This window comes from Trachemys scripta, chromosome 7 (genome assembly GCF_013100865.1).
Source record: "Trachemys scripta elegans isolate TJP31775 chromosome 7, CAS_Tse_1.0, whole genome shotgun sequence".
Taxonomy (NCBI): domain Eukaryota; kingdom Metazoa; phylum Chordata; order Testudines; family Emydidae; genus Trachemys; species Trachemys scripta.
Genome location: NC_048304.1, coordinates 22171364 through 22195877, shown reverse-complemented (window position 1 = coordinate 22195877; position 24514 = coordinate 22171364). Strand labels below are relative to the sequence as shown.

General features: G+C 50.5%; 1 protein-coding gene across 1 annotated transcript in view; it reads left to right on the top strand.

The window, feature by feature from the left end:
• Nucleotides 1-13680: 13680 nt before the first annotated feature.
• PLXNA1 (plexin A1) overlaps nt 13681-24514 on the top strand; it is a 327351-nt gene continuing 316517 nt past the window's right edge. Inside the window, exon 1 of the mRNA XM_034777199.1 lies at nt 13681-13823. The gene's annotated coding sequence lies outside the window, so the exon portion shown is untranslated. The remainder of the gene's footprint in view (nt 13824-24514) is intronic.

Genomic DNA, 24514 nt, shown 5'->3' with positions numbered 1-24514 from the left:
TATCCCAGGGATGCTCAGATCCAGGGCAGTGGTTGGTTGAAGCCCATCCCCAGGGTTTGCTAATCCGATGCAAAGATCTTGAGTACCCTTGGTATTCACTTAGCATACCACCTGGCTTTGGATGGGGATGGTGGGTGGCATGTGTGTGTGTGAGAGAGAGAGGGACCCCACTGCTATGACCATGGCTTTTAAAGTGCTCATGGATTCATAGTTTAATGCCCGAAAGGGCTCCTTAGATCATCTTGTTTGACCTCCTGTTTAGCACAGACCACTGACTTTCTCCCTTGACTCACTCCCAGTAACTGGCTGTCTTTCAAACTGTGCACCTCCTCTCCCTGGCCGCTCCCTTTGGCGTATCAAGTGAATGACTCTGAAGTCTGTTTACCTGCATTTTGGGACTTTCCCGGGCTCGGAAGTTAGTGCTGGGGTCCCCTTCCCAGCAGGATGCAGTGCTCCCCTGTGCAGGATGGGAATAAGGCACTGGTCACTGCCGGGGTCTGTCTGTCTCTGGGACGCTCACTGCCTGGCTACACAAAGAGGCTAAAATAAACACAAGGCGCAATTGGTGGCTTCAACATGCTACTAACTGGGGATAAAGCCATCTCCATCCACGTCAATTGTTGTAAGATGACTGCATGCCAAAAGCTACTCCTGCCCCTCCATCGCAGCTCTTCTCAGCTCCATTGTAGAGTGATGAACTCTTCAGTCTGCTCTTGTATATATGAATTCGGCTGCTCGATTCACCTCTGTCAGTTGTTTCCAGGCTCGCTGACGGTCTCTTCAGCACCTGCTCCTGTCCATCATGCTCAAGACTTTATTGCAGTGAGCAGGGGCTTGTCATTAGCATAGTCCACCCCACTGACCTTCCCACCGGGGTTGAACCTGGCGGGATCTGTGTTCACCCTCAGCAGGCCTTGCTCAAGTGTTCTCAAAAATGTTGCATCTGACCCTATTGTCTATGAGGCTACCTCTGCAAGATCTCCCACAGAGGAGTTTTGTTGCCTTGTTTCTACAGAGGGAGACATTCCATTATCCTCCTTTTTCCATCTCAGCCAAAAGATACAGGGTAGGGGGAAGCAATGAACTGAGAAGGACAAAAGGCCCAGTCCAGCATTTTGGGTGTTAATCAGGCATGGTACGTCAGCCCAGTGAGACATTAAACCCCAGCTCCCCTTGCCAGGACTTAAGGGTCCCAGCTGGGGATTCTGACTGCAGGAGCACACGGCGAGGTTATGGAGCTGAATCGCTGCCTGCCTCATGTCACTGCTGAGCACCTCCAAGGCTCAAGCTGTAAAGAAGGGAAGGCAAGAAGAACAGAGTAAGTGGAGTTTGGGTGCGGAGAGCGAACTCAGAAGAGAGAGGGGGCTCAGTGGGCAGGAGAGTGCTCCAAGCCGAACGGGGAAGCCAGGGGAGCTGGCAGCAAGCTGAGAGTGGGAGGAGGTGTTGGAGGGAGCTGTAGGGCGAGAGCACTGGGAAGAGTGCGGGGAGCTAGTGGGGGAGTTGGAGCGGAAACATGGGTGGGGAGAGGTAGTGACCGTATTACGATGTTGGGTTCTAAGTACTATTCCAGGCAGGAGGCACATCCCCAAGACCAGCAGGTGGAAGCTTCTTGCAACTGGGCTGCTGTTGTCTGCTCCAGGGCCAGGCAGAGTGTGTGTGTGGGGGGGGTAGGGGGACGCTGCAGCCTTTCCACAGGGACAAAGAGAAAACATGCTAGAACCCCAACAACACAAACTAGTGTGAAACCCTCCAGCCCCTCCTGGAAGCAGGAAATGGAGCAGGAGCTCTATTGTCAAAACACTCCCACACAGTTGTTGGTTGTTGTATGTGATTTCACTCCACCTGTCATGTACACTGAGGAGGAAAGGGAAAAATGACAGCGCTTCCCTCAGTCAGGGAGCCTGCTGCCCACACAACAGCAGTGACTTCTGGGGCCTGGCTGAAAGTGCCACAGTCCTGCCTTGGGGAATCAGAATGCCCCGCCACCCACCAGGGAACGCAACCTCCGCCTTTTAGTAGTGGCCACTATGGGCTACTGCAGTGGGGCCAAATCACCAAGGCCCAGGTCTGTCCCTTCCCTCTCCTGCCAACTTAACCTGAAGTCTTCCTTCCGTAAAGTCAGGCCCAGAGTGATGCTTATCAAGCCCATGAGAGCTCCTTTCTCTTGGTCAACTTCTCCCTCTCCTCTGCCCTGTGGTAGCAGCCCCTCTTAGAAGAGAGGGAATGCGGGGTGCTCGACAGATGTGAAGATGGAGACTGCAGCTTCCTTTGTTGGTAATCTGAAATGGCAAACAGCAGGATCGGATGCATGACCACTGACCCAGGGGCTGGTCAGTGTAAGTGCCCATTGCATGGTGTGTAGGTGATGCCGACTGTTAGCAGGCCCAGAGAGCTCAGTAGCTGTCATCCTGTGATAGTGGTAGTCTGGAAGCTCTGTGCACGCTGGTGCCTCATCATGCTCCTGTTGTGCAAGTCATTAAACTCCAGCTGGAGAGAGATTTCTGACCCCATTCGTTTCTTTCAGTTGTACCATTAGTGCCTTGGCTTGGGGCTGATAATTTGGGTTCTGCAGAATCAGGAGTGAACCCGAACAGCTCTGTAGTCAGGTACACACAGGTGAACCGAAGTGCTGCAGTGCTTGTGTTTAGGGGGTTCTTATTGTGTCTTCAGTGCCTCGGGAGCTGAACCAAGCTTTGCTCTCCTCTCAGTATGTCCACCCTCCAGGACCTGAAATAGCATGAAGAGACCAGATTTTGTGCCATCTCAGCCACCTTGAGAAACCCTGTGAAAAACACAGACTTGCAATAAGAAAGGTCTAACCACTCTCCTCACTGGCGTAATGCAACAGGAAGTAGATCTGGTGGAAGCTGGAGCTCAGCCACTCATGTTAGTCATTCCAGGCAAGCTGTCAAATTAACCTTCAGCCCCCAAAGGCCGTGGCTAGCACAGCATGATGGATCAGCCCGTGAGTGTGTGGGCATCTGTGGGCACTGCTGTACTTAACTGGAGTATGACAGATCCATTAGGTAACAGCTCCCTTTACTCAGCGGCGGCTCCAGGCACCAGCATGCCAAGTGCGTGCCTAGGGCGGCAAGCCGCGGGGGGCGGCCTGACGGTTGCTGTGAAGGCGGCAGTCAGGCAGCCTTTGGCGGCATGCCTGCGGGAGGTCCACCAGTCCTGCGGCTTCAGCGGCAATTCGGCGGCGGGTACGCTGAAGCCACGGGACCGGCAGACCTCCCACAGGCATGCCGCTGAATCCGCGTTACCAGCCAGACCTCCTGCAGGCGCGCTGCCGAAAGCCGCCTGACTGCCGTGCTTGGGGCGGCAAAATACATAGAGCCGCCCCTGCCTCTACTAGCTAAGAAGGTGCAACTTTTCCTTGAGCTTGCTAGGATGAAGGGAGACTTTTCTGTGGAGCAGAGTTCAGATGCTGGCATTGCTGCCTGTTGGAAACAACTTCATGACTGTGATACCTGAGTGTCTAACCACAGCATACATTGTAACTCGGGGCTGGGCTGTGGAGAGCTCAGAGTAGAGCACGTTGGACGGCAATGGTGAGCTAAATCTTACTCTGCTGCCTGGGCAATACCTGTCTTGTGATTCATACATAGCAGTTTGTATCTTCAAAGCACTGTACAAACAGTGACTCTAGTGAGTCACAGGCCTTTCCCAAGCCCCGTCCAGCCAAGGGACCGAGCACTAGTGAATGAAGCATTGGTGCCATTACCCCAGTTAGCAGATGGAGACATGGAGATGCAGCCAGGGGAAGGGGTTGTTTTTCAGCCTACCTCCTGTAGTTGTGTGCTCACTTTGCAATGGTGGGCACAGCAGGTGTTTGTGGGCACTGAGAGTTAGCTGGATGCACAGCTGGGCATTTGCCAGCACACAGCCCCAGCTCTCTCACTAGGTCCCATGTGTCTTGCCCAAGGTTATGCAGATTGGTTGTACAGCCCAGATCTCCCGACTCCCTTCTCCCTTCCCCACATCCTTGTCAGAGACTCATAGAAATGTAGGGCTGGAAAGGACCTCAAGAGGTCATCAAGTCCAGCTCCCTGCATTGAGGCAAGACCATCATATATCTAGACCATCCTAACAGGTATCTGTCCAACCTGTTCTTAAAAACCCAGTGATGTGGATTCCACAACCTCCCTTGGACGCCTGTTTCAGTGTTTAACTATCCCGAGAGTTAGTTTTTCCTAATATCTAATCTAAACCTCCCTCGTTGCAGGTTAAACTGATTGCCTTTTGCCCTGCCTTCAGTGCACATGGAGAACAATCGATCGTTGTCATTGTTCTTCCCTTGTTCCTTCCCCTCCACCCCCATTTTCCTCTCCCCTAATGAAGAGCGCTGATGATAAGTGCTATTAAGTTGGCATCCAGTTGCTCCATATACTGCTCCCATCTCAGCTGGTAGCCAGTGACCTACATCTCCAAATATCAAACCCTTCAACCATGGGTGCAGGAGGGCCATGAGCTCTTGGGAACAGTTGCTTCACTTCAGCAGTTACCTACCTACCTGGGGGGGGGAACGGAGGGGGACATACAAAACTCCCCCCTGCTCCTCACTGATCAGTGATCCCTGTTGTTATAGGGGACTTGCACTCTCCTCAGACAGTTCTCTTCTCGCTCAACCACCCACCAATTAGGAGCAACAAATGAGTTATTTATATGCACACAATTCCGACGTACCCAAACCGGAGACCACACACACAACAAACTCACACAAACACACTGACACAAGACAGGGTCTGCTTCCTTAATTATCTCCTGGAAGCCAAAACAATTAGAACTCACTGTCTTCTCCCCACCCACTCCCATCCTTTTATTGTTCTTGGCCAAAAAAAGGTTAATTAAACTCAAAAAAATATCCTTTTTTCCCCCCTTCCTAAGCATGAGACTGTTAATTTTCTCTTTATATTTGTATTTAATTAATTCCTGCAAAGACTCCAACTATATGTTTTTGGTATAATTTCTTCCTTTGTCTCTCTCTCTCTCTCTCTCTCATTGTTATCCTCACATATTCAGCTGCCCCCCCCCCTTTCCCCCAGATTTGAAATTCTATTACCATTTCAGAAGGCAGGCGTTTGAAGAGAAAATTGAATACCCGTCCAGTCTTGATAAGAAGGGACATTTGGTACTAGCAGCAATTTGTGAAGCAGACTTTTTTTTAACTGTTGTTCCCCCCTCCCCCGCCATGCATATTGCTTGTAACCTATAAGGGGGGAAATTAAAAGGCAAGTGCGTGTGGTGGGGGGTGGGCCTGGCGAGGGAAGGAGAAGAATGTAATGTCATTTCTTTTAGAATTAGCAGCCCCTCTGTCCTTTCACTGCCTAGTAAATGTGTCATAGCAACAAGACATCCTACCTCCGCCTGGCGCTCTGTGAGGAATGTGTGGTGACATTCATGACAAGCTTTTGTGGGGTCTTCCCTGCATTCCCCAACCCCCAAAGACGTGTCTCTCTCCTTTCCTTCTCATCCCATCCCCTTATTATTCCTGGAAAGCCTCAAGCGCTGAACTCACACATGTCATCCCACAGCAAGTAGGTGCCAAAGCTAGTCCCGTTCTGTTTATGAATGAAGGCTGAATGGGGGCCAGGGGAGAACCCCTCTCCCAATCTTTGCCCCTTTCCCCTCCCTCTCTCTCTTTTTGCTTGGACACAGCAAGAGGCTGTTTCCTGAAAGCAGTCTCATTTCCCCTTGAGAATTTGCTCTGTTCCAGTGGGAGTTCTCCATTTTGTCCTGCCAGCAGCGCCCCCTATGGGAATCGGCCTGCGCTGTTGCTGGGTTAGAACAATTTTAACACCCACCTTTACCACATTATATCCAAATTCGTCTTATATCGAGTTGCGTTATATCGGGGTAAAGGTGTATGTGGATTTGTACAGGTATGTGGATTTCCAGCACGCATGTGTCTGCACACACATTCACGTATATTCATGAATGCACATATCCACACCCTTTTGCGTACTCACACATTCATACCCACACACATGCACACATTCATAGATGCTAGTCATTATCTTCGTCATCATCATCACCTTCGTCTATAGTCATCATCCTGGCACTTCCCAAGGGCTATGTTTCTCCCTCCCCAAAGCACACAGGCTGGGATACAACTGCTGACACCGCTATGCCTAATGCATATTCAGTAGGGGTTCTCCCCTTTTCCTTATTTATAATTCCCTTCTCCCATAGGTTATTAGGCCTTTTACCTCAAGCTTATTAGAATATACGTCAGTTAGTTACCATGGCATTCTTGTGGTCAGACATCTGTGGGTGTTCCTAGCTTAAAATATCCCAAGTGGGTATAAACTAGAATCCTGTGGTTACCTGTTGGCAGTTTAGTCATTACAGCATTCTCTTAGGATCTGGGGTGATTCCTGGTTACCTGCCCATACTAAAGTTTTTGGGGCTTATGCCTTGTTTAGCTAAGGTATTATCTCTCAGGCCTGAGGCCTGTAGGCTTATTGCTTTATTGCCTTAACTTGTGCCTATGCCTTACCTCGCAAATCCCTGTACCTGCAGGCTACAACCCAAATGCAGCAGTTATGACTCTGATGTCTGCAGAATGACACTGGGTTGGTACATCCGAGTTCAACATAATGGTGTTTTACTGTAACAACATCATTGTGTTGTATCAGAACGTGCTGCTGCAGCATCACCAACCAAGTGATTTTTGGGACCCAGGAATGTCCCTTAGGGCTCATCAGGATAAAAAAATTGTTAATTAAAACACTATTAATATGACATTCTCCTTAGTGTGGACAAGGACAAGCGTGCTACCTGGCTGTGGCTAATCACAATGGTCCTTATGAAAGTCATGTTTAACATAGTGTTAGCTAAAACATCTTGCAACACGATTCATTTTCCCCGTGAAGACAGGAACATAGGACTGGAAGAGACCGCCTGAGTTGAGTCCAGTCCCCTGCTGTTGCATGCAATGTATCCTGAGATGTACTAGATATGCCTTCGGGCTGCGCTAGCAGGATGCAGGATTCGCCCCACTGAAAGCAGGATGATCTCAGATATACCAGAATGGGTGGCAGTACTAGGCTAAGGCCAAGCTTACAGCACTATAGGAAAGCTCTGTGCACACTTCCCCATCCTTCCCCATCTCTGCCAATGCACTTCAGTGATCTGCAGCACCCTCGCTTTCCAGTCTGGGGGCTCCTCTCCTGTTCTGCTAATGCATCTCACTGCTGATTATCAGCCAGGCTCTTTCCCCCACTATTTCAGTCCCAGGCCTCTTTGGAGCAGAAACACAATTGTCCAGGCAGGGATCACTAGATGGTGCTGTTAGACAGAGTGTTACAAATTCTTCTTTTTCACGGGCTAGCATTTTATTAGTCCTAGAGGAAACCACTATGTGGTTGTTAGTCTTCTGAAGTGGTATTTTCCAGGGAGCTGTGGTAATCAGTACAGGACTTTGTTCTCCACCGTAATCTCTCAAGTTGAAGTTAATTCTTGAGACAGAGTTGCATCCTGGGAACTGGGAATTGAAGTTTGGGCTCAGATTCCTAAAAGCAGGGATTGCATGAATGCTGTTTGAGCATGCCTGTTCCAGGACTGATGCATATAGTATAAAATTAGCAAGTTGAACTTGACATTCTTTATGTATTGATATAGTACCATAGGAGATGCAAGGCTCTTTTGCTCCATCCATCTTATGTGAATGGGAAGAAGCTGTGCCATGGTGAATTGTGTGCAGGTTGTGGTGTAAACACAGATCTGCTGGGGATTGTCTACTTGACCTATTTCACTTATGGATGGGGTTTTTTGCCTTCCTCCGCAGCATGCGGCATGGGTCACTTGCAGGTTTAAATTAGAGAAAATGGTGGATTCTCTGTAACTTGCAGTCTTTAAACCATGATTTGAGGACTTCAGTAACTCAGCCAGAGGTTCGGGGTCTATTACAGGAGTGGAGTGGGTGAGGTTCTGTGGCCTGCAATGTGCAGGAAGTCAGACAAAATGATCATGATGGTCCCTTCTGGATTAAAGTCTATGAGTCTATGACCCATGCAGAATGTGACCCTAGCTCAGGTGTCTAAAATCACAGGCTAATGAACTAACCGAGTGACCTTACGAGTGAGAAGTGTCTGCCGATTCTAACCATTAAAACCGTCTTCTGGTTGTGGGAAAAGTGTGAGCGTTGCTGGGACAAAGAGTATGATCTAGCCTTTGGGTGGCAATGGGAGGCCTGAAGGAAGAGCACCACTGTGAAACAAAGATCTGCCCTTTGGCTCTGTGGTGGGGGGGATACAGAGGGTAATAGGCCCATCTGGCTCTTGGCAAAATCTGATGAGTTTTCATCCTTGTCTGTTTTTTCATGGTGGGATTCAGAGACCGAGGGGCCTGGATGAGATCTAATGCTCCACAGCATCATTTATCCTCAGTGGCCATCTGACATAGCCAAGGGCTCTTACCCCTTCCTGTCATGGGTGGGCAGAGCAGAGGCAATGACTGGGTCTCTAACCTTAGGCTCTTATGTTTCTTTTTCTCCCATGTCTGGAGATATGAGATCTGTTCCTAAGAGGTGCTGAGCACTTCCAGGTCCCCTTGTCCTCTTGAGCTGGGCAAAAACTGGATGACATTGGTCATGAAAAATTAAAATATTCCAAAACAGTTTTTGTTCCGCAGGTTTGAAAAGGAGGCGTTTCCGTTCACTCAGAATGTTATCGAAAATCTTCAGTGACAAAAAATGTCGGTTTTTAGTCCTCCTAACCTCCCTCCATTTCTTTCCCTTTCACCTCTCCCCCACATTGTGCCACTGTAAAGGGGGGAAGAGGGGAAAAGGGAACACTGAAAAAATGTTCGTTTTGGGATTTCAGCTGAACAAAAAATAAAAAATATTTTTTTCACAACAAATTTATTTTCCAAAAAAGGCTGTTTTGATTTGGGGTGGGGGTGGGGAAGGGGGAAATGAGTTTAAAAAATGTCCGCCAGCTGCATTACTGTCTGACGCTTCTACTCCTTGTTGGCCAGTGGCTCTCTGGGGGCTGGGCTGGGGTTTGATGCTCTCTGTGTACTGCAGTGGGCTGCTTGTCTCTGTAGATTTTGGATGCCCTGTGGTGGCCACATGGTCAGTGCCACATCAAGGGATTAACTGGAATCTGGGCCTTTCCCCAGTTGCTGTGCAGCCCCCGGCCTTCTCCCAAGTCGTTCAGTCACGCCCTGTTCCCCATAGGCCCATTTCCCAGGGGCCAGGCTCATTGGCTGTGGCTGCCCCTGATTGCTGCCTTCCCAGAGGGGCGCATTAGGCAAATGAGCAGCTAGGACACAATAAGCTGTGCCAAGCTGGAGCAGCACAGGCGTTGTCGGCTCAGGCCTGTGGCATGCCCGGGGTAAAGGCCGTGCACTCTGCACTCACTCACTCACTCGCCCTCTTTCTTTGCCAGGGCGCTCATCAGTGTTCGGCAGCTGTTGTCTCAGCCAGTGCAATTGTCAGCCCTAGGAGAAGCAGAATCTCTGCTGTGTGAATCCCCCTTGGATTTTTGATAATGCTGCACAGCAGTTAGGGGCTTGGTTGCTGTTTGGCTTCTTCATGGTTACCTGGGGCACCTGATTGTCAGCAACCTCCACTCTCCCCCAGCTTTGCTGAGCTTTGTCCTCCCTCTTTGGTTTTGGGAGGGGGGAATCCTGCATGGAAGATCCCACGTTTCCCGGCTTCTCTATGGCGCCTGTCTCACAGCAGCTGAGGAGGGAGCACTAGGCCTCTTTGATGCACATCAACAGGGCGAGGTGCCCCAGAGACTCCAGTGATGCTTGCATGGACCATGGCAGCTGCCCTGCTGACCTTCAGAGAGCATCCCCTGCCAACAGCAAACGTGGTGAAAGTCTAGTGCCTGGGGCCCATGTCACCCCACCGTTTGCTGCAGCCCATTCCTTGCCCCACTTCCCTTAACATCTGCTTCATGCCCCCTGCCCAGGCCTCCTGCTGCTGCTACAGCAAGGCAAGGAGCCTGAGCTCCAATCTGACCCAGTTTTGCTCTTTAAGGCAGTGGTTCTCAAACTTAGGCCGCTGCTTGTTCAGGGAAAGCCCCTGGTGGGCCGGTTTGTTTACCTGCTGCGTCCTCAGGTTCGGCCGATCGCGGCTCCCACTGGCCGCGGTTCACCACTCCAGGCCAATGGGGGCTGCAGGAAGGGCGGCCAGCACATCCCTCATCCCACGCCGCTTCCCGGCTGTAATCGCAATCCACGTTTTACAGATGGGGAAGTGACTTCCTAACGCCATGTAGTGAGTCAGTGCTTGAAACTGAACCCAGGTCTTCTGCATCTCACAGCAGTTTCTTAACCCCAAGACTATCCTTCTGGTAGCCACTTCCTCGGACCTGGGCCCCTCCACCTCTATCAGTCCGTATGGAGGGAGGCTGAGCTGCTGGTGACACCCGCTTGCCTGCCTCCCCTTCTCAAAGGGAACTTGGGCCAGCGGAAGACTCTGTGAAAACAACCTGCCTGATGCATGTGAGCCCAACTCTGAGCCAGGAAGGAGGAAGGGAGGGAGGGAGACAGATGGTACCTTGTACTGATGCCAAAATTTCTAGGAAAGGTTCTTCAAGGAAACTGACAACACCAAAGAGATGAAGCTGCCCTGCCACGTGGGAGACTTCCCACATGAGCCGGAGCAAGGAATGCCATAGAGACCAGCCCAGAGCCCAAGGATGGGCATTTTCTCCTACCAGGCAGGAGCTCTGGGTTCAGATCCTGAACTGGCAGGGACTGAGTGCTGCAGCGTGGCCCACATACAGCCGGCTATGCAATAGCTGGGTTTGGAACCGAAGCCAGGAGGAGATGGGCGAGCTTTGGAACTGGCTCCGGACCCAAGAAGTCGTGTTCCTGTTGCAGAGCCAGCCGAAAATGGTTTTTTCATCTAAAAAGGAAACTTTGCTGGGAGGTTTTAAATTGGGTTGAAATTTTCCACTTTTTAAAGTTAAAACTGAAAATTTTCAGGAAAGACCTTGGGTTTTGGTAAAAGCCTTCAGTTTTTGAAAACCAATCTTTTTTTTATTTATTTTTGTCTGAAAATTGTTGCTGAAAATGTTTTTCAAAACCAAAAGAAATAGGAAAAACAAATTGGGAAATTTAAAAAAAATAAATAAATAAATAAATAAAACCTCCGAAATAATGTTAACATTATTTCCCCCCCAAAAACAATGGGCATATTTTGCCCAGCTCTAACCTGTTGCCCTGTGGCAGACCTGGCTTCAGATCCCAGCCTGGGGGTGCTGAAGAGACTGGCCTAGCAGTTAGAGCTTTCCCCAGCCATGCAAGTCATGGTCCAAGTGCTAGTAGTCAGTCTCCTGGGTATTGATCTGGCAGGGGCTAGGAGTGCTATACAGAGAACATGCCAGTGCTGTCAGCTCTCGTGGTTTTATCATGAATCTCCTGATTTAAAGCCCCACTCCCGGAGACCAGTGAATATGTGTAAAATAGTCCTGCATTTATTATTAACAAAAACCCTCATGTTTTTTAAGCCAATCTCATGAAGTTTTGGGGCCTGACACATGATACCTGAGTGCTTGGGTTTGGTAATACTGTGTACTGAGGCCAGACACCACCATGATGGGCACATTATAGAAATCGCTAAGTAGAGATAGAGACCCACGGGTGAGGGAAGGTGCTTAGAGTTGTTTAACCGCAGCTCCTGTGCCTGCTTCACGGCTGGGAGCACCCTCTCCTGCGTTCCACTCCCTCCATAGTATGAGTAAAGCTTCTCTGCTCTGAGTCTATTTCTGGACCCGCAGTCAAGAGCCCAGGGGGACCCTGTGTATGAGTGTGGAATGCTCAGAACCACTGTTTCCCTTTACCTCTGCTTCAGCTTAATTCCTGTCATGCTGATTATGTCACACCCATAGCCTCCTTTGGGCGTAGGGTTATCAATTTTGGTTGGATGTATTCCTGGAGGTTTCCATCACATGCCATAATCTTTAAATTAAAGATTAATCTTTAATTCCTGGAGACTCCTGGACAATCTTGGAGGGTTGGCAACCCTATTTGGGTGACTTTGTAAGCCCCACAGGAGCTTACCCCAGGGCCAGAGGCACAGCAGGCCTGTGGAGGATGGGAGTGCTGCCAGGTACTTAGTGGTTTTGGAGGCACCAATGATCAAAGTTGGGCATATTGTGTTGGTGAAGTGGAGACTTAAGGAAGAAAAATGGCTTTCCTAATATAACGGTTGTAAACCCTGAGCAGGGCTGGCCTGATGCGAAATGGGAGCTACCATCGGTCATTCTTTGAGTTCAGCAACCTGTGTGCGTCTCCGTGTACGTGTGTGCACATGGTAAGGGGAGGATATAGATTTTGTCTTGCTGTGCAGGCTATTGAGTGTGGGTTTGTTTGCAGACATATGGGTATGTGTGTTACCACGGTGGTCTCTGCAACAGGGTGCGTAGCAATGGGTCTCTTTGCAGGAATGTATCTTTGTGGTGTGGGGAGGCTGTGTATCCATGTGCAGGAAGGTAAGGGTGTGTGTGTGTCTGTGCACAGGAGGGTGATTGTATAGGTGAGTCTCACGGTGCAGAATGTGGGGGTGGGATGAAGGGCTGTGTGACAAGGATGTGTCTGGGAAAAGCCTATCCTGTCATTTAACCAGCAGATGGCAGTGGTGCCTCCAGAGATGCTGCTCCTCTCAATCTCCCATATCCAGCCACATAGTACCCGGGTCCCCCAGGTTTGGTTTTGTCTCCCCACCTCCCTTACTCTAGCTGTTCTGTGCCATGTTGCATTCCCCCTCCCCAGATCAGTAGCCTGCGGATCGATCCCTGCCCCTATCTGACCGTGGAGCTGCCCTGTAATCTTCAGGTCACAGATTGGATGTGGGTCCTTCCCCTTTAGCTTTGCCATGGCAGATGGCCCCAGGCACGTGGAGCCGCTCACCAGCTGGGCTCCTAGGTGATGGTGGCCAGCAGGCGCCCAGGTCTGTCCGGGTAAGTCACCCTCCAGGGGCTCTTTGACCTGTGTCTCTCCCCAGCCGGCTCAGCAAACCACTTGCTAGGCGAAAGGGGTCTGTTTAGCTAGTCTGCAAAGAACATTGGAATAGCCAGGAAGGTGCGGTTGAAGAGTACAGGAAAGGATTGGATCTTAGTCTTGTATAATGAGAGGCTTTTAATGTTCCCCACTGGTTGTCTGACTGTGTGTGGGCTATCAATAGAGTGTTTATGTAGCACCGACAAAACCGTGCGCTTTCTGCCCTGAGCTCCCTCTGTACCCTTTTAGAAAACTGGTGTTGTGGTTGGTTGGGTGGTTTAAGTGAATTCCTGCTGGTAAAAGGTGTCAGACGGACACCTCTGGAGACGGAAGTCCTGTGTTGATCTGCAGAGCACATGTAGTATGGGCTTCCCCACATGCTGACCAGCCTGGCCCTGGAGGACGCATGCACACGTGCACATCCACACACAGGATTGTTCACTGCACCTCCAGAGTGGTTAGCTCTTGCCCCTACTGCAAAGATTTCCAGTGTGTCCTCGGGGGCAGGGGGTGTTAGTCATGAGCATGCCAGCCCTCTGGGTTCAGGCCCAAGTCTTCCCAACTCTTTTCACACAGCGCATCAGGTAACGTGCAGGTAACTGTGCACATCCCCTTTGGAGTCCTGACCAGGACTTTGGAACAACCAGAGAAGAGGCTGCCCTGGTTAATCCAGCCTAGATTTGACCTGACCCCAGTTCAGGCTGGGACAGGACTTTGGAAGCTCACTGAGTGCTGCTGTGTGCATGCCTGTGCCATGCAGATGTGACCAATAAAGCATCCTGATCGGAACAGGGTGTAACGTTGGTGACTGAAATGGTGCTGAGCCTGGCTTGGCCCTGGATACACCGGCTATGTCAGAGGTAGGTGTTATCACTATTATTATTATGACTTGCACTGGTTCAGCTGCGCCATTGCTAACATGAGGTAGTCACTCTGGTGTAGACAGGGCCCCTCGCTGAGCCTTGATCCAAGGGGCTCCCCACACATAACAGTCACAACTCCGAGTCCTCACTGATTTGATGCTATTGGAACCAGTGAGCCAGAGGAGAGAACCTGGCCTATCTTTACTGCCTTTCCGTTGTAATCTGCCCATTGTATGGGGTGGCAGGCGGAGGGTTAATTACTAAAGCTGCAAAGCCCTCAGAGAATGTTTCTTTCTCTCCGCACAAAGTGCTGTATAAATCAAGATGGGTTGGACTGAGCTAAAGTGAAATAAAATATTCCTTGTTTCCTTGCCCAAATCCGCTGCTTCAGTCTGGTTCCAAAGCACTGGCCCATATTGCACATTTGAATTTAAAAGCAGACTTGCACTCAGGCTTTTTTTTTTTTAAATAGATTAAAAAATAAAGTTCCTCCTGCTTCAGTGTTGTGCTGCCTTCCCAAGTAGCTGCTAATTGCAAACTTAACCCTTTGCAGGCTCTGCTCTGCAGAAGAATGCACTGGGGGTTGGTGCACAGTGGAGCACTGGAAAGGGGGAAGGGCATGAGAGAAAGAGTTTTATCTCCAGCTCCGGAAGGACGAGGTTGTTGGGTGGTTAGAGCAGGGGGCATGGGATTAAGGAATCCTGGCTTCTGTTTTTGGCTCTAGAAAGGGAGCATCGTCTAGATAGGGCACCACTGGATTCAGAGCTGGGCCTCTTGGGTTCTAGTCTCAGCCCTGGAGAGGAGTGTAGTCTAGTGGTTAGGGCAGGGGACCGGGAATTGGGAATCTCTGCCACTGACTTGCTGGGTGATGATGAAAGAGTCACTTTCTTTCTCCATGCCCAAGTTTCCCCATCTGTACAATGGGGATAAAGGTATTTACGCACCTTTCATTGATTGGTTTGAGATGTCCCCATAGGAAACAAACTATGGCAGTGTTAAGTGCTATTTTATTTGTCTATTTTATAAATGCTTTCTCTGGGTCAGGTCTTTGCAGTTGATGGGCCTGAATCAAACCCTGGAGTGGAACATGCCAAATGCTGGCGTATTAGAATCCGCACCCAGATTTTGTGGTGCCTGCCGAGGGGGCAGATGGACCAGTTTAACCCAGTTCTGCCCTCTCCTGTAGCAGCCTCCTCCCATCGGACTGCGTGTGCTCCAACCTACTTGGGCTGGAGCTGCTCCAGAGCCCAGTCTGATGGCCCAAGCGCCAGAGTGGGTCCCAGCATGCACTGGTGAACGGGAGGCCAGCAGTAGTGATGCACTGGAGCTCAATACAGAGGGTCACTGGTGTGGTGGGGAAGCAGAGCCTAGAAAGAACAGAGAGTCTTAGGAACCTCAGCCCAGATCCTGTGAGTCACTCAGATACTACAGCAGGGGTCGGCAATGTTCGGCACGCGGCTCGCCAGGGTAAGCACCCTGGCGGGCCGGGCCAGTTTTATTTACCTGCCCTGCTAACGCGGCAGGTTCGGCCGATCGCGGCCCCCACTGGCTGTGGTTCGCTGTCCCGGGCCAATGGGGGCGGTGAGAAGCGGCGAGAAGCGGCGCGGGCGAGCGATGTGCTGGCCGCAGCTTCTCACCGCCCCCATTGGCCCGGGACGGTGAACCGCGGCCAGTGAGGGCCGCGATCGGCCGAACCTGCCACGTCAGCAGGTAAATAAAACTGGCCTGGCCCGCCAGGGTGCTTACCCGGCGAGCTGCATGCTGAACGTTGCCGACCCCTGTACTACAGTAATGGGGACCCTATAGTACCTACAATAGATTAAAAACACCCCTGTGCAGTAGGTCAGTATCAGATCTGTCTTAATCTTAGTAAGGCTTTTGGCACAGTCCCACTTGACATTCTCGTTAACAAACTAGGGAAACACAGGCTAGATTAAATTACTACAGTAGAACCTCAGGGTTACAAAGACCAGAGTTACGAATTGACCGGTCAACCACACACTTCATGCAGCAGCAGAGACCAAAAAGAAAAAAAGAAGCAAATACAGTATTGTACTGTGTTAAATGTAAACTACTAAAAAAAATTAAGGGGAAGCAGCATTTTTCTTCTGCATAATAATGTTTCAAAGCTGTATTAAGTCAATGTTCAGCTGTAAACTTTTGAAAGAGTAACCATGAAGTTTTGTTCAGAGTTACGAACAACCTTCATTCCCGAGGCACTCACAACTTTCAGGTTCTATTGTATAAGGTGAGCGCACAGTTGGTTGAAAGTCTATACTCAGAATAGCTAGCAATGGTTCGCTGTCAGACTGGGAGGGCGTGTCTAGTGGAGTCCCACAGGCTCAGTCCTGGGTCCAGTACTGTTCAATATTTTCATTAATCACTTGGATAATGAAGTGGAGAATATGCTTATGAAATTTGCAGATGACAACAAGCAGGGAGGAGTTGCAAACACTTTGGAGGGCAGGATTAGAATTCAAAATGACCTTGACAAATTGGAGAATTGGTCTGAATTCAACAAGATGAAATTCAATAAAGATAAGAGCAGAGTGCTTCACTTGGAAAGGAAGAATCAAATGCACAACTACAAAATGGGGAATACCTGGCTAGCTGGTAGTATTGCTGAAAAGGATTTGAGGGTTATGGTGGATCCCAAATTGAAAATGAGTCAGCAGTGTGATGCAGTTGTGAAAAGGGGCATATTCTGGGGTGTATTAACAGGACTGTTATATGGAAGACACGGATGGTAATTGTTCTGCTCTACTTGGGATTGGTAAAGGGACTGGAATCCCTTGTCCAATTCTGAGCACCATACTTTAGGAAAGACATGGACAAATTGGAGAGAGTCCAGAGGAGAGCAACAAAACTACTAAAAGGTTTAGAACACCTGATCTATGATGAAAGGTTTGAAAAACAGGACCTGTTTAGTCTTGAGAAAAGACTGAGGGGGATCTAATAACAGCCTGCAAATATGTTAAGGGCTGTTATAAAGAGGACTGTAATCAATTGTTCTCTGTGTCCATGGAAGGTAGGCCAAGGGCTTAATCTGCAGCAAGGGAGATTTAGGTTAGATATTAGGAAAATCTTTCTAACCCTAAGGCTTGTTAAATTCTGGAACAGGCTTCCGAGGGAGGTTGTGGAACGTCAGTCATTGGCGGTGTTTTAAGAACAGGCTGGACAAACACCTTTCACGGATGGTTTAGGTTTACTTAGTCCTGCCTCAGTGCAGGCAGCTGGACTTGATGACCTCTTGAGGTCCCTTCCAGCCCTACACTGTGATTTCTATGATTCGATAAAATCACACAAGTGAGTCAATGGCAGAGCTGGGCCTAGGACCCACATTTCCTGACTCCCAGCCCAGTGCTTTAACCACTCTGTTTGCTCAGGTCCCATTGGGAGATAATGAGGGCAAAATCCCTCCAGCTCTGCTGTGGCCTCATGGGAAAGAAGATCCACATTTTATGCCTTGGGTCTGCAAAGGCTGTGCCAACACCAGTCACTTCTCCCACCCTTTGCAACATGGCCATTCCTGCAGTGGAGCTATTCCACCACATGCGGCAGTAGTTTGCAGAGAAGGTCAGGAGGACACGGTATCTGATGGACACTGCAGGGGAAGCTTTAGATAGGCAGGATGTAACGACTCAAACTGGAATTTGGCCAGGAGCGCCAGGCTAATGCCACTTACTGCTGTGATACGCCCTCAGCTGTTCAATGCTCAGGCGCTTGGGTTTATGTCTCATTTGCAAGATGGCAAACCCTAGCCCCAGGCTAGAGCACTCGTTCAGTACTGACTCAGAGGGAAGAGTGGATCCTGCTGAGTCCCCAGCACCACTTCCTGCTGCTACCAAGCTTTTCCTTGATGGGCTCCCATGTGAGTATAGACCTGACCCTGCTTAGCAATAGCTCAGGGGAGCTGACGAGAGCACAACCTATACAAGGAGGGCTCTGAGAGTATAGGAAGGCCTCTCTAGAGGTTCTGCTAGTGGGGATTTTGCTTCTAGGATCAGTTGTCCTCTGCATTGCTCTGCATTTACTCATGCCGTGTGCAGGGATGTGGGAGGGGAGGCTCTTTAAGAATTCATTGGCTCCAGCTGCTTATTCCCCACCTGAAATCATAATCCTCCTGTTGTGATATCACAGTAATTTCCTTAGCAACCAGCTGTGATCTCTCCAAAAGGAGATTAGCCGTGATCTCAGGAGGGCAGTAAGGAACAGCAACAGCCCAACTCTTCACAAAAAAGGCTCCATCCATGCCAAGGCCCAGATGGGCTTAAGGAATCATGTTCAAACTGAATAGGGGCCCAGCCGTAAAGTCCAACTCTGGATCTCTCCCGCCTCCCCAGAAGTTTAGGGATGTTTAGGTCCAGAGTTCTGTGTTAGGTCCAGCTCTGCTTTAAAGAGGGTTGCAGCCAAACAGGGTTTGTTAGCTGGGTTTTGCTAGACAAGCAGGACAGGGCTGTTAGATCTATGCTGAAACTGGGACCAAACCTCAGTCCATACACAGGCTGTAAGGGGACTTTTGTAAACGTGCTTCTGACATGATTTGACCCCATTCACCCCAGTCGGCCAAACAGCTTTAGAAAACAGGTTAGCTGGAACCATCACCAGATTTGGCCTAGATTATAAATGGAAACAGCTCCCATTGGCTTAATTTGGAATGACACCCGGGCTGTGGATGGTTCACTGGGCCAGATCCTCAGCTGGAGAAGTCAGTGGAGCTGTGTTGATTGCACTAGCTGAGGATCTGGCCGAAGTGTTCAGAAAAAGGGTCCCAGGCGTGTCATGCAGACAGAGATTTCATGCAGAATCCTCTGGTTTACAGAGAACAAGACAGACATACTAAATCCATGCAACTAACATGCAGGAGGGTTTGCAGACGGGGGATGACCCCCAAAGCAGCTGATAATAGCCAGAATGCAGCAGTGCTACCTTCCCCTGGCCATGCTCTCCTATGCCAAAGGCTACAAGGGGCTGGCACAGAGCCATCCTGATGGGGTTTTCCCTAGTGTTCAGTTCTGTCGGCTGGACGCACCCATTATGCTGCCGGAATGGCACCAGGTGGCCATAGTATAATGAAAAATGAGGCCCTGCATCTCTGGATCTGGGACTATTGTCGGGAACTCAAGCTCCATCAAATTCTGTCTATTATTCCTGCTGAAAATTGCTGCCATCAACTTATTTCGACAGGTGAAGTCACCAAGCAGGCCTGTTAATCATGGCACTGCACTAGGTGGTTATTATTTTATTATTCATTTAAGAGTTGAATATTTATATCGGGCCTTGGTGAGGCAGAGTTTCTCTCTGTGTGTCAGCTGGGTAAGTGCCCAAAACTGCTTTTCCTTTCCTGGTCTTGGTTCTGGGATTTCAAGGACATCGTGCAGTTTCAAACAATAACGTGCTTAAGAGAGCCATCAGGTTTCACCAGCCATCAGAGCCTGCACCGGGGCAGGCGGGAATTCCAAACATCAGCGGAGACTTGTTTAGAAGTCCCCAGTGATTTCCAGCTTGGCTGATTGATGCTGACATTTTGCTGACAGTATGAGGAGCATCTTCCTAGGGAAATACCTATGTGGGGGGAGACAGAGGAGAAGGGAAGAGAGGAGGGAAAGGAAAAAATCAGAGCGAAGGAAAGGAAAGACAGAGGGGGAGGAGAAAGAAGAAAAGTGGGAGGGGGGGAGAAGGGATGAAACAAACATACACAATGAAAGAGAGGAAAGGAGGGAATCCAGAAAGAGGGAGAACGGCAGTAAAGAAAAAATAAGAAAGATTCACTGAGAGAGAACGAGAGAAGTTGGAGCTGGCTGGGAGGGAACGTAGAGAAGTGGGCCCCTAGAAGATGCTCCTGAGGTACGTGAGTGCATCTGTTCCACTTCGTGCTCCATGTGAGCGCTTCTGTTTGCGACATTATTAACGAGGATTAATTGCGCGCTGCCTGGCCCCAGCCCACTTGCAGGGACGCGCTCCACTTCCACTCCCCTCTGAAGTTGGCTCTCTCCTAAACTTCCTGGTTCCCTAATGGGTTCAGTGGGTAATTTATGGACACATCGATGCAGAGAGCTGCTCGCTGGTTGGCAGCTTCACCACTGGGTACCTGTGCCTAGCTTGAGGCAATAAATAATCCTATCAGCCATGCTCCGTCAGACAGGCTATTTGTGGTAGATGGTTAATTCCCATCAAAGGGGGGCAATATTCTGTTGCAGTCTCTAGCAATGGTAATGACTCTGCACTCCTCTAGCGCCTTTCCGGGGGAACAGCCCCAAAATGCTTTGCAGGCTATGTACAGTTGACCTGCATGGAGCAACAATGAAATACAGCCACCTCTGGGGCGGAACATGGCAGCTGTTTAACAGTGCAGTGCAATGCTGAAAAATCCTGTGGAAATGCAGAGGGGAATTTACCCCACTGGAATCTAGTCAGGATGTGGGGGTGAACGCTTTGACTCCTGCAAAAAGTGCTGTGAAATCTCTGATGGCCGTGCGTGTGTAAGGACCTGTGTTGTCTCATGTGAAAGAGGGAGCCTCCAGCTACGCAGCGGCCCCTACCCTGCCGTGCAGGGACATGGCATTCAGTTCTGATTCAGAAGGAAGGGCAATATCCTGGGTTTTTTCTTCCCCAGGCAACTAACTGAACTGACCCATGTGGTCTCCCATAGAGTCACACCCAAGATGGGATAGGTGCAGGACAATGCTGCTTGATGCTCTTAGCATTAGAGAAAAATTGGTGCCCGCTCATTCCTTGCTGGGTGGTGTGAGTGCCCAGTCTGGCTGGGTTTGGAAGCCCTGCTCCCTTAAGATCGATCTGGTGGTTTGATTTATTGTTGTTCCTGCTTGAACACCTCTCAGGGATGTTACCATGAAAGCTGCTGCTGGATGGGTACTCAGCCTGGACCGGGAGGAGGTGCACCCCAGGGAAGGGTAGTTAACCCTGGCCAACTGAAGAGGCTTTCTTTACCCCAGCCCCTCCAATTCATCCAGGTCATTTCCAAGCTGAATCCGTGAGCTGTTTGAGAAGAGCTTGAGGTGCAGCCATGGGTTTGAGTTAGGTTCTGGCTTGGCAGCCCTGGAACCTTGGGGTAAGCTTCCCCCTTACCACCCAGTGCTCTTTGACGAGACCCCTCAGCTCTGCCCTTCCAGCACTGAGAGGGGAATTCTGTCTCCATGGCCCATTCAGTCCCTTGTCTCCTTGCTGAGCCTGCCAACAAGGTGGATAATCTGTATCCGGGGCTGGTCTGGGATGAGGACACTTGTGTCCTAGGAACTGCAGGGAACAGCCTGAGCAGCCACCATGTGGTGAAGACTTCGGGTCACTATCACCCTGGGCCAGATCCAAACTGGGGACCTCCAGTTAAAAGGCTTTTTGTGCCATTCACAGTCCAAGCTAACCAGTCTCCGAGGGCTAGCAGTGCTTCAGCCCGCTTCATGATTGGTCAGTTTCCAGAGTTGGGAGGAGGAGCCACACTAGGTTACATGAAGTCCCCAGACCCTGTTGTGTCCTGGCTGTTTGGCGCAGGGTTTCCTTGTACTTCCCTAGCTCTGCGTCCCATGTGGGGCCAGTTCAGGGGACAGGAAGCCTCTGCATCATCAAGGCTTTTGGGGCTGTGGGTAAGAAAATGAACAAGCACTTCAGTTGCAAAACAGGCAAGGAGCAACAGCAGCATCACCTCAGCCATCTCCCCTTTTTCCTCCTATGTCCACAGCATTGTCCTCTCTCTTCCCAACCTCTGATCTCTGACTGCCCCCTCCCGGACGCCAGCCTTTCACCAACAAAGCCCCTCAGCTCATGAATCAATTTACACTCATCTGGTCTCTATCTCCCTGCTTCTTGACCAGTGCCTGCTGTACCACAGTAATCAGCCACCCAGTGGGATCTCCCCTGATGCCAGCAAGACCAGGGCTTCCATCACCCCATTCTCAGACTGCCCCCCTCCCCGGTCCTGCAGCTCTTTCTCTCCCCTCCCGCTTTCTTTCTCTTCACACTGCAGTTGTTTGTGACCCTGGTGCTAGGAGTATCACAGAATCCACGTTAGGCCCTGGCTCCCCATTCTCCCTGAGCCTGGGAGTGGATGGGACTTGGAGAAGAAAACTCCCAGCTCTGGGCCTCTCTGACTGAGGAACTTGAACTGAACAACAGGTGTGAGCATGGTGGGGAGGGGGGTAAGACCGTCCGGGAGCAATGCAAACCAAATCTGCAAACGTTAACTCCGTCTACAGCCCCCCTCAATAAATCATTGCTCCACAGGCCAGCCAGCCTGTCTGGGACTCCGGGGGGCCTCATTCTGTGGGAGCAGATGGCCACAGGAGTCTTGAGCGTGGATCTGTCAGAGGGACTGATACATTCCCTAATTACTAACACCACAATTAAATGTCTAAAAGACCCACTGATTGCCACTACATCTTGTTACACTGCAGCTTACATGGCACGTGAGCGCAGGCAGAATTTGCCTCGCACCGGTGGAAGCAGGCAGCATTACCGGCATGTCATTCAGAGCCGTGGTGAGTGTGCACAGACATATGTTTCCACAATCTGGTTGTTTCTTTGTGTGGCTTGGCTTTGCCGTTTCATTCCATGCCCTCTCTCCCGCCCCCCCATTTCTCTTCATCCTCTCCCGCTCCAGCTGCACACACACTATTGCGCACACATGTGTGTGCTTGTCGTCAGATGCGGCGCCTGCCCCAGCTTCCCTCTGTGAAGTGGGAGCTCATTGGAGAACGTACCTGATGCAAACTGATGGCGGGAGAGGGCAAAGCTGTGTCCAGTCAGGAGACATTTCAGCTCATTTGCATCCACTGTGAAAACCACGCCCCAGGCGTCAGCCTCGTCCTGGCTCTGTACCTGGTGACAAATGACATGGGAAGGCCTCTTTGGTTTCCCTCCCCCCACAACCTTCCCCAAAACCATCCCCTGACCATGGCCTAGCTGATTTGCCACTGGGAGGGAGTAACCGTGTCATAATGCCAGCACACAGATTCCGTCGGTGAGACAGTGGCTTTATAGGTCCACAGTTTGTTCTGCCATTCTGACCTCTCCCGCAGGGTCTGGTTAACTGGGGCAAAGGGCTGAGTTTCTAAAATCAATCTTTGACAGGTGACCTCACACCTGAAATGTTGCATGTGCGTCTGTGTGTGCAGGAGCCCGTCTGTGTGCACGCAATCCCCGCTGACGTGTGCACAGCTGGGAGTCAGGTGTTCGCATGGGCAAACTATGTTTGCTTGGCTCAGACCCTACAGTAAGCAGCACTATGCAAAGGGAAACCATATAGGCTGGAATCCTGGTGCCACGGGCGTCAGTGGGAGTTTTGCTGTTGACATCAGCGGGGACAGGATTTCACCCACAGTGCACCCAGCTGTGGCTTTTTGTGGGCAGGTGCAATGTCAGAGGCCATTTTCAGACTCCCTGCAAATTTGTCCCAAAATCTTCCCATTGGGCAGCCCGGTGCCTTTTCCAGCGGGGTGTGATCTGTTGAGTATCGACTTTTGACATGAGAGCATGAAGCAAAGGTGGTGAAGCTACCCAAACAATATGCATGTCCGACTCTAACCCATCCCATGAACCTTTGCCCCAAAGCCCCCGAGGTCCAAACTCACTGCATCCTGACATTTGTGTTAGCTTGAGATCACTTGATTGGTCTGGGATGACCAGACACTGCAGATTCCCCTCATCACTGGGATAGCGGTTTCATGGTGCAAACCAGTATCATCCAGGCAAGGCACTTAGAGGAGACTTGCCACATCCATCATACTTATGAACCAGCCTTGAGCCTGGAGCCTAGGTCTCCGGCAGGAAAGGACCAGTGTGCTAAGCCACAGTGTGCTCTGGCCCGTGGGAGGGAGCGTTTCCTGGGGAGATGCCATCCCTTGTGCTGCGCTTTGGGGGAGCTTTGTGCTGGCTCAGCACTTCCTCACCTTTGCTAGAGCAGAAAGGTGGTGTATTTTTAGCAGTGTGGCTCTCGCGAGCAGTAATTGGTTTCTGAGGGTTTTGCTGTGTATTCCTGATCGTACTTCACAGTTTGCTACACAGGAAAATGTGTTCTTTTCCCAGCTCAGCGCCTTTGGCGCTGTTTTGTTTAAGTGGGTAACTATTGTGAGGTTGGATGGCATCCATGCAGGCTGCAGGATCAGCAGACATCAGGCCTCATTAAAGGCTTTTCTTTCCGGCCTAATAGCAGCCCCCTTCTCGCTCCCCCAGAGCCCCCGCTGCCAACGCACACACACGTTCCCTCCCTCCTAATCAGCCTTACAACAGCTGGGACCAGGAAACCAAATTACTGGCTCTCAGCTGTCCAGCTGCCAGCGAAGCACCTTCTAGTGAGTCCCATCCAGCTGCTGCAAGAACAGCTGTGCATTCTGCTGTGCGTGGTTATTGCCCTGCCTGCATCCCACGCCTCGTGGGTCGATAGAGAACGATTGAGTTTACAGCAGGGCAGGGGCCAGTGGGAAGTGAGGGTACAGAGGTGGGCACCTACCGGGGAGAGTGAGACTCTCTTCATACCTAGCTGCTGCCTGGGAAGCAGATCTCTGGATCTCTGCAGCAGGTCCATGGGCTTGGGTAAATTTCCTTTGTCATGTGGTGCTGGTGTGGGCTGGCTGATTGGATAGAGGCCCCTGTCCATCCACTCAACTGGCTCAGTAGGGCAAGCTTCTCCCCTCCCCCCACCTTGTTGCCTGACCTCCATCCTGAAGAGACCGGGC